General features: G+C 49.6%; 4 non-coding genes across 4 annotated transcripts; all 4 read left to right on the top strand.

Moving 5' to 3' along the window:
- The first annotated feature begins 1,367 nt into the window (after positions 1 to 1,367).
- On the top strand, positions 1,368 to 1,440 carry Trnat-agu (transfer RNA threonine (anticodon AGU)). The gene has a single exon. It is a non-coding gene; the product is annotated as a tRNA-Thr (tRNA).
- A 1,386-nt stretch (positions 1,441 to 2,826) lies between these two features.
- Positions 2,827 to 2,900, top strand: Trnaa-agc (transfer RNA alanine (anticodon AGC)). The gene has a single exon. It is a non-coding gene; the product is annotated as a tRNA-Ala (tRNA).
- A 3,082-nt stretch (positions 2,901 to 5,982) lies between these two features.
- Trnat-agu (transfer RNA threonine (anticodon AGU)) lies at positions 5,983 to 6,055 on the top strand. The gene has a single exon. It is a non-coding gene; the product is annotated as a tRNA-Thr (tRNA).
- Positions 6,056 to 7,442: 1,387 nt separating this feature from the next.
- On the top strand, positions 7,443 to 7,515 carry Trnat-agu (transfer RNA threonine (anticodon AGU)). The gene has a single exon. It is a non-coding gene; the product is annotated as a tRNA-Thr (tRNA).
- Positions 7,516 to 13,198: the final 5,683 nt, after the last annotated feature.

Below are 13,198 nucleotides of genomic sequence, written 5' to 3'. Positions count from 1 at the left end.
ACCCTCCTCCCACACCTACACTTAATTTAGAAACAGTACAAATGTTCCCATAAGATTCTCAAGCCTACGTCGGAAAGATCTGCCTTGCGCCGATTTCACGTAAATCCCACTGCACGTTCCCATTCTTTGCCTGCAGTCGGCTGCTGCTGGTGTTGCTGGTTGTGACTGCTGATAACAGATGCCGTAGCAATCAATTCATGGAGTGAGTTGTATGTTTTGCGATAGTCTGTCTCTGACAAGGAAGCACAGGTGATATAGGTGCGAACACAGGAAGCTTGCAGCCCCTCGCTGCCTGCAGACACAGAGCAGCCACACTAGAAGCGCGGCCTAAGCCGTAGGCGAAATGTGCTCATTCGCTTTGGCGCGACGTCGAACTATAAATAAGGCTTTCACTAGCGTGAGCGTCGTGTAAAGTCGGAAAAGTCATCTGCATGGGTGATTGCCAAGTTTGGGGAGCGTTTCGTAGTACGATCAGTGCAATGGAGACGCGGAAACTTGCTGTGTCCCAGTGTTTTGCAGTTGGACGACAAGAGTTTTACACAGTAGCAAAGAGCGAGGCACTGTATTGGCATGAACAATGGAGAGCACAATGGGGCTCGAGATGTGCTTGTTACCTCAGGTGCTGTGTGATTGTGGACAAGGAGTGAAATGGACCAATTTGTGACCGCCCTTTCAATTTAAGACGTTCAAAACAGACGGAATTTGCATTCGTAATACCAGAGCATCGAAACTACTTGGAACTCTTGTGTATATGAACGTGTCCGCGCCTTTGTATTCTGGTACCTTCGCCGCTACAAACCAACCAACCATCGTGTCCGTGCACATCAGAGTCGCAAAGAATGGAGAATAGCCAGGCTTGGTCGCGTGTGTAGCTGTAGCTCAGTTGGCAGATCGTTCGCTTAGCGTGTGAACGGTCTCGGGTTCAAGCCCCGGCTCCTCCATGTTTTGTGGTCAGTGCATGGTAAGTGTTGGTCGCGGCGAACATAAACGCACGCAAGAAGTTGCAAAACCAGCGTCACATACTGATATGATGTATACTGTCATAAGGAGAGCAAGATGTAAGTGTGGGGAGCGGCTGTTATCGTGGTGTCATCGAGTGCAGATCTGTCTTAGGTGTCACGGCTTAACGTCATTGAAGTCTAGAGGTGGACAACACGTTCGTCTTACTCAGAGCGGTGACCGAACTCTATTTTCGACGTTATGCGTGCCACTTTCATTGTGGCCAACTACGATTCGATACAGAATGCACGAAACCTGAAAGACACCCTCACTGATACATAGAGAGTAGTGTTTGTCTGCGGAATAATGGGAGTGCAAGGGTCTGTGACGTTGATATGACTGTATGTAGCACTACTAGTTATCGGGGGGTGGGCGTAGCTCAGATGGTAGAGCGCTCGCTTAGTGTGCGAGAGGTACTGGGATCGATACCCAGCGCCTACAGAATTTTTAACACACCTACATGCGCACCTTGCCATCCAAGTGGAATAGTTCCCAACCGGCAGAAGTGTGTAGGGAGATACAAGCGAACGATTAGCATCCACAATTGCGCCGATTTCACGTAAATCCCACTGCACGTTCCCATTCTTTGCGTGCAGTCGGCTGCTACTGGTGTTGCTGGTTGTGACTGCTGATAACAGATGCCGTAGCAATCAATTCATGGAGTGAGTTGTATGTTTTGCGATAGTCTGTCTCTGACAAGGAAGCACAGGTGATATAGGTGCGAACACAGGAAGCTTGCAGCCCCTCGCTGCCTGCAGACACAGAGCAGCCACACTAGAAGAGCGGCCTAAGCCGTAGGCGAAATGTGCTCATTCGCTTTGGCGCGACGTCGAACTATAAATATGGCTGTCACTAGCGTGAGCGTCGTGTAAAGTCGGAAAAGTCATCTGCATGGGTGATTGCCAAGTTTGGGGAGCGTTTCGTAGTACGATCAGTGCAATGGAGACTCGGAAACTTGTTGTGTCCCAGTGTTTTGCAGTTGGACGACAAGAGTTTTACACAGTAGCAAAGAGCGAGGCACTGAGTTGGCATGAACAATGGAGAGCACAATGGGGCTCGAGATGTGCTTGTTACCTCAGGTGCTGTGTGATTGTCGACATGGAGTGAAATGGACCAATTTGTGACCGCCCTTTCAATGTAAGACGTTCAAAACAGACGGAATTTGCATTCGTAATACCAGAGCATCGAAACAACTTGGAACTCTTGTGTATATGAACGTGTCCGCGCCTTTGTATTCTGGTACCTTCGCCGCTACAAACCAACCAACCATCGTGTCCGTGCACATCAGAGTCGCAAAGAATGGAGAATAGCCAGGCTTGGTCGCGTGTGTAGCTGTAGCTCAGTTGGCAGATCATTCGCTTAGCGTGTGAACGGTCTCGGGTTCAAGCCCCGGCTCCTCCATGTTTTGTGGTCAGTGCATGGTAAGTGTTGGTCGCGGCGAACATAAACGCACGCAAGAAGTTGCAAAACCAGCGTCACATACTGATATGATGTATACTGTCATAAGGAGAGCAAGATGTAAGTGTGGGGAGCGGCTGTTATCGTGGTGTCATCGAGTGCAGATCTGTCTTAGGTATCACGGCTTAACGTCATTGAAGTCTAGAGGTGGACAACACGTTCGTCTTACTCAGAGCGGTGTCCGAACTCTATTTTCGACGTTATGCGTGCCACTTTCATTGTGGCCAACTACGATTCGATACAGAATGCACGAAACCTGAAAGACACCCTCACTGATACATAGAGAGTAGTGTTTGTCTGCGGAATAATGGGAGTGCAAGGGTCTGTGACGTTGATATGACTGTATGTAGCACAACTAGTTATCGGGGGGGTGGGCGTAGCTCAGATGGTAGAGCGCTCGCTTAGCGTGCGAGAGGTACTGGGATCGATACCCAGCGCCTCCAGAATCTTTAACACACCTACATGCGCACCTTGCCATGCAAGTGGAATAATTCCCAACCGGCAGAGGTGTGTAGGCAGATACAAGCGAACGATTAGAATCCACAATTGGCGAGCGTGCTTTTATTCGTGCGCAGGAAGCACCCTCCTCCCACACCTACACTTAATTTAGAAACAGTACAAATGTTCCCATAAGATTCTCAAGCCTACGTCGGAAAGATCTGCCTTGCGCCGATTTCACGTAAATCCCACTGCACGTTCCCATTCTTTGCCTGCAGTCGGCTGCTACTGGTGTTGCTGGTTGTGACTGCTGATAACAGATGCCGTAGCAATCAATTCATGGAGTGAGTTGTATGTTTTGCGATAGTCTGTCTCTGACAAGGAAGCACAGGTGATATAGGTGCGAACACAGGAAGCTTGCAGCCCCTCGCTGCCTGCAGACACAGAGCAGCCACACTAGAAGAGCGGCCTAAGCCGTAGGCGAAATGTGCTCATTCGCTTTGGCGCGACGTCGAACTATAAATAAGGCAGTCACTAGCGTGAGCGTCGTGTAAAGTCGGAAAAGTCATCTGCATGGGTGATTGCCAAGTTTGGGGAGCGTTTCGTAGTACGATCAGTGCAATGGAGACGCGGAAACTTGTTGTGTCCCAGTGTTTTGCAGTTGGACGACAAGAGTTTTACACAGTAGCAAAGAGCGAGGCACTGAGTTGGCATGAACAATGGAGAGCACAATGGGGCTCGAGATGTGCTTGTTACCTCAGGTGCTGCGTGATTGTCGACATGGACTGAAATGGACCAATTTGTGACCGCCCTTTCAATGTAAGACGTTCAAAACAGACGGAATTTGCATTCGTAATACCAGAGCATCGAAACAACTTGGAACTCTTGTGTATATGAACGTGTCCCCGCCTTTGTATTCTGGTACCTTCGCCGCTACAAAGCAACCAACCATCGTGTCCGTGCACATCAGAGTCGCAAAGAATGGAGAATAGCCAGGCTTGGTCGCGTGTGTAGCTGTAGCTCAGTTGGCAGATCGTTCGCTTAGCGTGTGAACGGTCTCGGGTTCAAGCCCCGGCTCCTCCATGTTTTGTGGTCAGTGCATGGTAAGTGTTGGTCGCGGCGAACATAAACGCACGCAAGAAGTTGCAAAACCAGCGTCACATACTGATATGATGTATACTGTCATAAGGAGAGCAAGATGTAAGTGTGGGGACCGACTGTTATCGTGGTGTCATCGAGTGCAGATCTGTCTTAGGTATCACGGCTTAACGTCATTGAAGTCTAGAGGTGGACAACACGTTCGTCTTACTCAGAGCGGTGTCCGAACTCTATTTTCGACGTTATGCGTGCCACTTTCATTGTGGCCAACTACGATTCGATACAGAATGCACGAAACCTGAAAGACACCCTCACTGATACATAGAGAGTAGTGTTTGTCTGCGGAATAATGGGAGTGCAAGGGTCTGTGACGTTGATATGACTGTATGTAGCACAACTAGTTATCGGGGGGGTGGGCGTAGCTCAGATGGTAGAGCGCTGGCTTAGCGTGCGAGAGGTACTGGGATCGATACCCAGCGCCTCCAGAATCTTTAACACACCTACATGCGCACCTTGCCATGCAAGTGGAATAATTCCCAACCGGCAGAGGTGTGTAGGCAGATACAAGCGAACGATTAGCATCCACAATTGGCGAGCGTGCTTTTATTCGTGCGCAGGAAGCACCCTCCTCCCACACCTACACTTAATTTAGAAACAGTACAAATGTTCCCATAAGATTCTCAAGCCTACGTCGGAAAGATCTGCCTTGCGCCGATTTCACGTAAATCCCACTGCACGTTCCCATTCTTTGCCTGCAGTCGGCTGCCACTGGTGTTGCTGGTTGTGACTGCTGATAACAGATGCCGTAGCAATCAATTCATGGAGAAAGTTGTATGTTTTGCGATAGTCTGTCTCTGACAAGGAAGCACAGGTGATATAGGTGCGAACACAGGAAGCTTGCAGCCCCTCGCTGCCTGCAGACACAGAGCAGCCACACTAGAAGCGCGGCCTAAGCCGTAGGCGAAATGTGCTCATTCGCTTTGGCGCGACGTCGAACTATAAATAAGGTTTCACTAGCGTGAGCGTCGTGTAAAGTCGGAAAAGTCATCTGCATGGGTGATTGCCAAGTTTGGGGAGCGTTTCGTAGTACGATCAGTGCAATGGATACGCGGAAACTTGCTGTGTCCCAGTGTTTTGCAGTTGGACGACAAGAGTTTTACACAGTAGCAAAGAGCGAGGCACTGTATTGGCATGAACAATGGAGAGCACAATGGGGCTCGAGATGTGCTTGTTACCTCAGGTGCTGTGTGATTGTGGACAAGGAGTGAAATGGACCAATTTGTGACCGCCCTTTCAATTTAAGACGTTCAAAACAGACGGAATTTGCATTCGTAATACCAGAGCATCGAAACAACTTGGAACTCTTGTGTATATGAACGTGTCCGCGCCTTTGTATTCTGGTACCTTCGCCGCTACAAACCAACCAACCATCGTGTCCGTGCACATCAGAGTCGCAAAGAATGGAGAATAACCAGGCTTGGTCGCGTGTGTAGCTGTAGCTCAGTTGGCAGATCGTTCGCTTAGCGTGTGAACGGTCTCGGGTTCAAGCCCCGGCTCCTCCATGTTTTGTGGTCAGTGCATGGTAAGTGTTGGTCGCGGCGAACATAAACGCACGCAAGAAGTTGCAAAACCAGCGTCACATACTGATATGATGTATACTGTCATAAGGAGAGCAAGATGTAAGTGTGGGGTGCGGCTGTTATCGTGGTGTCATCGAGTGCAGATCTGTCTTAGGTGTCACGGCTTAACGTCATTGAAGTCTAGAGGTGTACAACACGTTCGTCTTACTCAGAGCGGTGACCGAACTCTATTTTCGACGTTATGCGTGCCACTTTCATTGTGGCCAACTACGATTCGATACAGAATGCACGAAACCTGAAAGACACCCTCACTGATACATAGAGAGTAGTGTTTGTCTGCGGAATAATGGGAGTGCAAGGGTCTGTGACGTTGATATGACTGTATGTAGCACTACTAGTTATCGGGGGGGTGGGCGTAGCTCAGATGGTAGAGCGCTCGCTTAGTGTGCGAGAGGTACTGGGATCGATACCCAGCGCCTACAGAATTTTTAACACACCTACATGCGCACCTTGCCATGCAAGTGGAATAGTTCCCAACCGGCAGAGGTGTGTAGGCAGATACAAGCGAACGATTAGCATCCACAATTGCGCCGATTTCACGTAAATCCCACTGCACGTTCCCATTCTTTGCGTGCAGTCGGCTGCTGCTGGTGTTGCTGGTTGTGACTGCTGATAACAGATGCCGTAGCAATCAATTCATGGAGTGAGTTGTATGTTTTGCGATAGTCTGTCTCTGACAAGGAAGCACAGGTGATATAGGTGCGAACACAGGAAGCTTGCAGCCCCTCGCTGCCTGCAGACACAGAGCAGCCACACTAGAAGCGCGGCCTAAGCCGTAGGCGAAATGTGCTCATTCGCTTTGGCGCGACGTCGAACTATAAATAAGGCTTTCACTAGCGTGAGCGTCGTGTAAAGTCGGAAAAGTCATCTGCATGGGTGATTGCCAAGTTTGGGGAGCGTTTCGTAGTACGATCAGTGCAATGGAGACGCGGAAACTTGCTGTGTCCCAGTGTTTTGCAGTTGGACGACAAGAGTTTTACACAGTAGCAAAGAGCGAGGCACTGTATTGGCATGAACAATGGAGAGCACAATGGGGCTCGAGATGTGCTTGTTACCTCAGGTGCTGTGTGATTGTGGGCAAGGAGTGAAATGGACCAATTTGTGACCGCCCTTTCAATTTAAGACGTTCAAAACAGACGGAATTTGCATTCGTAATACCAGAGCATCGAAACTACTTGGAACTCTTGTGTATATGAACGTGTCCGCGCCTTTGTATTCTGGTACCTTCGCCGCTACAAACCAACCAACCATCGTGTCCGGGCACATCAGAGTCGCAAAGAATGGAGAATAGCCAGGCTTGGTCGCGTGTGTAGCTGTAGCTCAGTTGGCAGATCGTTCGCTTAGCGTGTGAACGGTCTCGGGTTCAAGCCCCGGCTCCTCCATGTTTTGTGGTCAGTGCATGGTAAGTGTTGGTCGCGGCGAACATAAACGCACGCAAGAAGTTGCAAAACCAGCGTCACATACTGATATGATGTATACTGTCATAAGGAGAGCAAGATGTAAGTGTGGGGAGCGGCTGTTATCGTGGTGTCATCGAGTGCAGATCTGTCTTAGGTGTCACGGCTTAACGTCATTGAAGTCTAGAGGTGGACAACACGTTCGTCTTACTCAGAGCGGTGACCGAACTCTATTTTCGACGTTATGCGTGCCACTTTCATTGTGGCCAACTACGATTCGATACAGAATGCACGAAACCTGAAAGACACCCTCACTGATACATAGAGAGTAGTGTTTGTCTGCGGAATAATGGGAGTGCAAGGGTCTGTGACGTTGATATGACTGTATGTAGCACAACTAGTTATCGGGGGGGTGGGCGTAGCTCAGATGGTAGAGCGCTCGCTTAGTGTGCGAGAGGTACTGGGATCGATACCCAGCGCCTACAGAATTTTTAACACACCTACATGCGCACCTTGCCATGCAAGTGGAATAGTTCCCAACCGGCAGAGGTGTGTAGGCAGATACAAGCGAACGATTAGCATCCACAATTGCGCCGATTTCACGTAAATCCCACTGCACGTTCCCATTCTTTGCGTGCAGTCGGCTGCTACTGGTGTTGCTGGTTGTGACTGCTGATAACAGATGCCGTAGCAATCAATTCATGGAGTGAGTTGTATGTTTTGCGATAGTCTGTCTCTGACAAGGAAGCACAGGTGATATAGGTGCGAACACAGGAAGCTTGCAGCCCCTCGCTGCCTGCAGACACAGAGCAGCCACACTAGAAGAGCGGCCTAAGCCGCAGGCGAAATGTGCTCATTCGCTTTGGCGCGACGTCGAACTATAAATAAGGCTGTCACTAGCGTGAGCGTCGTGTAAAGTCGGAAAAGTCATCTGCATGGGTGATTGCCAAGTTTGCGGAGCGTTTCGTAGTACGATCAGTGCAATGGAGACGCGGAAACTTGTTGTGTCCCAGTGTTTTGCAGTTGGACGACAAGAGTTTTACACAGTAGCAAAGAGCGAGGCACTGAGTTGGCATGAACAATGGAGAGCACAATGGGGCTCGAGATGTGCTTGTTACCTCAGGTGCTGTGTGATTGTCGACATGGAGTGAAATGGACCAATTTGTGACCGCCCTTTCAATGTAAGACGTTCAAAACAGACGGAATTTGCATTCGTGATACCAGAGCATCGAAACAACTTGGAACTCTTGTGTATATGAACGTGTCCGCGCCTTTGTATTCTGGTACCTTCGCCGCTACAAACCAACCAACCATCGTGTCCGTGCACATCAGAGTCGCAAAGAATGGAGAATAGCCAGGCTTGGTCGCGTGTGTAGCTGTAGCTCAGTTGGCAGATCGTTCGCTTAGCGTGTGAACGGTCTCGGGTTCAAGCCCCGGCTCCTCCATGTTTTGTGGTCAGTGCATGGTAAGTGTTGGTCGCGGCGAACATAAACGCACGCAAGAAGTTGCAAAACCAGCGTCACATACTGATATGATGTATACTGTCATAAGGAGAGCAAGATGTAAGTGTGGGGAGCGGCTGTTATCGTGGTGTCATCGAGTGCAGATCTGTCTTAGGTATCACGGCTTAACGTCATTGAAGTCTAGAGGTGGACAACACGTTCGTCTTACTCAGAGCGGTGTCCGAACTCTATTTTCGACGTTATGCGTGCCACTTTCATTGTGGCCAACTACGATTCGATACAGAATGCACGAAACCTGAAAGACACCCTCACTGATACATAGAGAGTAGTGTTTGTCTGCGGAATAATGGGAGTGCAAGGGTCTGTGACGTTGATATGACTGTATGTAGCACAACTAGTTATCGGGGGGTGGGCGGAGCTCAGATGGTAGAGCGCTCGCTTAGCGTGCGAGAGGTACTGGGATCGATACCCAGCGCCTCCAGAATCTTTAACACACCTACATGCGCACCTTGCCATGCAAGTGGAATAATTCCCAACCGGCAGAGGTGTGTAGGCAGATACAAGCGAACGATTAGCATCCACAATTGGCGAGCGTGCTTTTATTCGTGCGCAGGAAGCACCCTCCTCCCACACCTACACTTAATTTAGAAACAGTACAAATGTTCCCATAAGATTCTCAAGCCTACGTCGGAAAGATCTGCCTTGCGCCGATTTCACGTAAATCCCACTGCACGTTCCCATTCTTTGCCTGCATTCGGCTGCTACTGGTGTTGCTGGTTGTGACTGCTGATAACAGATGCCGTAGCAATCAATTCATGGAGTGAGTTGTATGTTTTGCGATAGTCTGTCTCTGACAAGGAAGCACAGGTGATATAGGTGCGAACACAGGAAGCTTGCAGCCCCTCGCTGCCTGCAGACACAGAGCAGCCACACTAGAAGAGCGGCCTAAGCCGTAGGCGAAATGTGCTCATTCGCTTTGGCGCGACGTCGAACTATAAATAAGGCTGTCACTAGCGTGAGCGTTGCGTGAGCGTCGTGTAAAGTCGGAAAAGTCATCTGCATGGGTGATTGCCAAGTTTGCGGAGCGTTTCGTAGTACGATCAGTGCAATGGAGACGCGGAAACTTGTTGTGTCCCAGTGTTTTGCAGTTGGACGACAAGAGTTTTACACAGTAGCAAAGAGCGAGGCACTGAGTTGGCATGAACAATGGAGAGCACAATGGGGCTCGAGATGTGCTTGTTACCTCAGGTGCTGTGTGATTGTCGACATGGAGTGAAATGGACCAATTTGTGACCGCCCTTTCAATGTAAGCCGTTCAAAACAGACGGAATTTGCATTCGTGATACCAGAGCATCGAAACAACTTGGAACTCTTGTGTATATGAACGTGTCCGCGCCTTTGTATTCTGGTACCTTCGCCGCTACAAACCAACCAACCATCGTGTCCGTGCACATCAGAGTCGCAAAGAATGGAGAATAGCCAGGCTTGGTCGCGTGTGTAGCTGTAGCTCAGTTGGCAGATCGTTCGCTTAGCGTGTGAACGGTCTCGGGTTCAAGCCCCGGCTCCTCCATGTTTTGTGGTCAGTGCATGGTAAGTGTTGGTCGCGGCGAACATAAACGCACGCAAGAAGTTGCAAAACCAGCGTCACATACTGATATGATGTATACTGTCATAAGGAGAGCAAGATGTAAGTGTGGGGAGCGGCTGTTATCGTGGTGTCATCGAGTGCAGATCTGTCTTAGGTATCACGGCTTAACGTCATTGAAGTCTAGAGGTGGACAACACGTTCGTCTTACTCAGAGCGGTGTCCGAACTCTATTTTCGACGTTATGCGTGCCACTTTCATTGTGGCCAACTACGATTCGATACAGAATGCACGAAACCTGAAAGACACCCTCACTGATACATAGAGAGTAGTGTTTGTCTGCGGAATAATGGGAGTGCAAGGGTCTGTGACGTTGATATGACTGTATGTAGCACAACTAGTTATCGGGGGGTGGGCGGAGCTCAGATGGTAGAGCGCTCGCTTAGCGTGCGAGAGGTACTGGGATCGATACCCAGCGCCTCCAGAATCTTTAACACACCTACATGCGCACCTTGCCATGCAAGTGGAATAATTCCCAACCGGCAGAGGTGTGTAGGCAGATACAAGCGAACGATTAGCATCCACAATTGGCGAGCGTGCTTTTATTCGTGCGCAGGAAGCACCCTCCTCCCACACCTACACTTAATTTAGAAACAGTACAAATGTTCCCATAAGATTCTCAAGCCTACGTCGGAAAGATCTGCCTTGCGCCGATTTCACGTAAATCCCACTGCACGTTCCCATTCTTTGCCTGCATTCGGCTGCTACTGGTGTTGCTGGTTGTGACTGCTGATAACAGATGCCGTAGCAATCAATTCATGGAGTGAGTTGTATGTTTTGCGATAGTCTGTCTCTGACAAGGAAGCACAGGTGATATACGTGCGAACACAGGAAGCTTGCAGCCCCTCGCTGCCTGCAGACACAGAGCAGCCACACTAGAAGAGCGGCCTAAGCCGTAGGCGAAATGTGCTCATTCGCTTTGGCGCGACGTCGAACTATAAATAAGGCTGTCACTAGCGTGAGCGTTGCGTGAGCGTCGTGTAAAGTCATCTGCATGGGTGATTGCCAAGTTTGGGGAGCGTTTCGTAGTACGATCAGTGCAATGGAGACGCGGAAACTTGTTGTGTCCCAGTGTTTTGCAGTTGGACGACAAGAGTTTTACACAGTAGCAAAGAGCGAGGCACTGAGTTGGCATGAACAATGGAGAGCACAATGGGGCTCGAGATGTGCTTGTTACCTCAGGTGCTGTGTGATTGTCGACATGGAGTGAAATGGACCAATTTGTGACCGCCCTTTCAATGTAAGACGTTCAAAACAGACGGAATTTGCATTCGTGATACCAGAGCATCGAAACAACTTGGAACTCTTGTGTATATGAACGTGTCCGCGCCTTTGTATTCTGGTACCTTCGCCGCTACAAACCAACCAACCATCGTGTCCGTGCACATCAGAGTCGCAAAGAATGGAGAATAGCCAGGCTTGGTCGCGTGTGTAGCTGTAGCTCAGTTGGCAGATCGTTCGCTTAGCGTGTGAACGGTCTCGGGTTCAAGCCCCGGCTCCTCCATGTTTTGTGGTCAGTGCATGGTAAGTGTTGGTCGCGGCGAACATAAACGCACGCAAGAAGTTGCAAAACCAGCGTCACATACTGATATGATGTATACTGTCATAAGGAGAGCAAGATGTAAGTGTGGGGAGCGGCTGTTATCGTGGTGTCATCGAGTGCAGACCTGTCTTAGGTATCACGGCTTAACGTCATTGAAGTCTAGAGGTGGACAACACGTTCGTCTTACTCAGAGCGGTGTCCGAACTCTATTTTCGACGTTATGCGTGCCACTTTCATTGTGGCCAACTACGATTCGATACAGAATGCACGAAACCTGAAAGACACCCTCACTGATACATAGAGAGTAGTGTTTGTCTGCGGAATAATGGGAGTGCAAGGGTCTGTGACGTTGATATGACTGTATGTAGCACAACTAGTTATCGGGGGGTGGGCGGAGCTCAGATGGTAGAGCGCTCGCTTAGCGTGCGAGAGGTACTGGGATCGATACCCAGCGCCTCCAGAATCTTTAACACACCTACATGCGCACCTTGCCATGCAAGTGGAATAATTCCCAACCGGCAGAGGTGTGTAGGCAGATACAAGCGAACGATTAGCATCCACAATTGGCGAGCGTGCTTTTATTCGTGCGCAGGAAGCACCCTCCTCCCACACCTACACTTAATTTAGAAACAGTACAAATGTTCCCATAAGATTCTCAAGCCTACGTCGGAAAGATCTGCCTTGCGCCGATTTCACGTAAATCCCACTGCACGTTCCCATTCTTTGCCTGCATTCGGCTGCTACTGGTGTTGCTGGTTGTGACTGCTGATAACAGATGCCGTAGCAATCAATTCATGGAGTGAGTTGTATGTTTTGCGATAGTCTGTCTCTGACAAGGAAGCACAGGTGATATACGTGCGAACACAGGAAGCTAGCAGCCCCTCGCTGCCTGCAGACACAGAGCAGCCACACTAGAAGAGCGGCCTAAGCCGTAGGCGAAATGTGCTCACTCGCTTTGGCGCGACGTCGAACTATAAATAAGGCTGTCACTAGCGTGAGCGTTGCGTGAGCGTCGTGTAAAGTCGGAAAAGTCATCTGCATGGGTGATTGCCAAGTTTGGGGAGCGTTTCGTAGTACGATCAGTGCAATGGAGACGCGGAAACTTGTTGTGTCCCAGTGTTTTGCAGTTGGACGACAAGAGTTTTACACAGTAGCAAAGAGCGAGGCACTGAGTTGGCATGAACAATGGAGAGCACAATGGGGCTCGAGATGTGCTTGTTACCTCAGGTGCTGTGTGATTGTCGACATGGAGTGAAATGGACCAATTTGTGACCGCCCTTTCAATGTAAGACGTTCAAAACAGACGGAATTTGCATTCGTGATACCAGAGCATCGAAACAACTTGGAACTCTTGTGTATATGAACGTGTCCGCGCCTTTGTATTCTGGTACCTTCGCCGCTACAAAGCAACCAACCATCGTGTCCGTGCACATCAGAGTCGCAAAGAATGGAGAATAGCCAGGCTTGGTCGCGTGTGTAGCTGTAGCTCAGTTGGCAGATCGTTCGCTTAGCGTGTG

This window comes from Schistocerca gregaria, chromosome 11 (genome assembly GCF_023897955.1).
Source record: "Schistocerca gregaria isolate iqSchGreg1 chromosome 11, iqSchGreg1.2, whole genome shotgun sequence".
Classification (NCBI taxonomy): Eukaryota; Metazoa; Arthropoda; class Insecta; order Orthoptera; family Acrididae; genus Schistocerca; species Schistocerca gregaria.
Note: the sequence above shows the minus strand (reverse complement) of the source record. Positions and strands in the feature narration are given on the sequence as shown.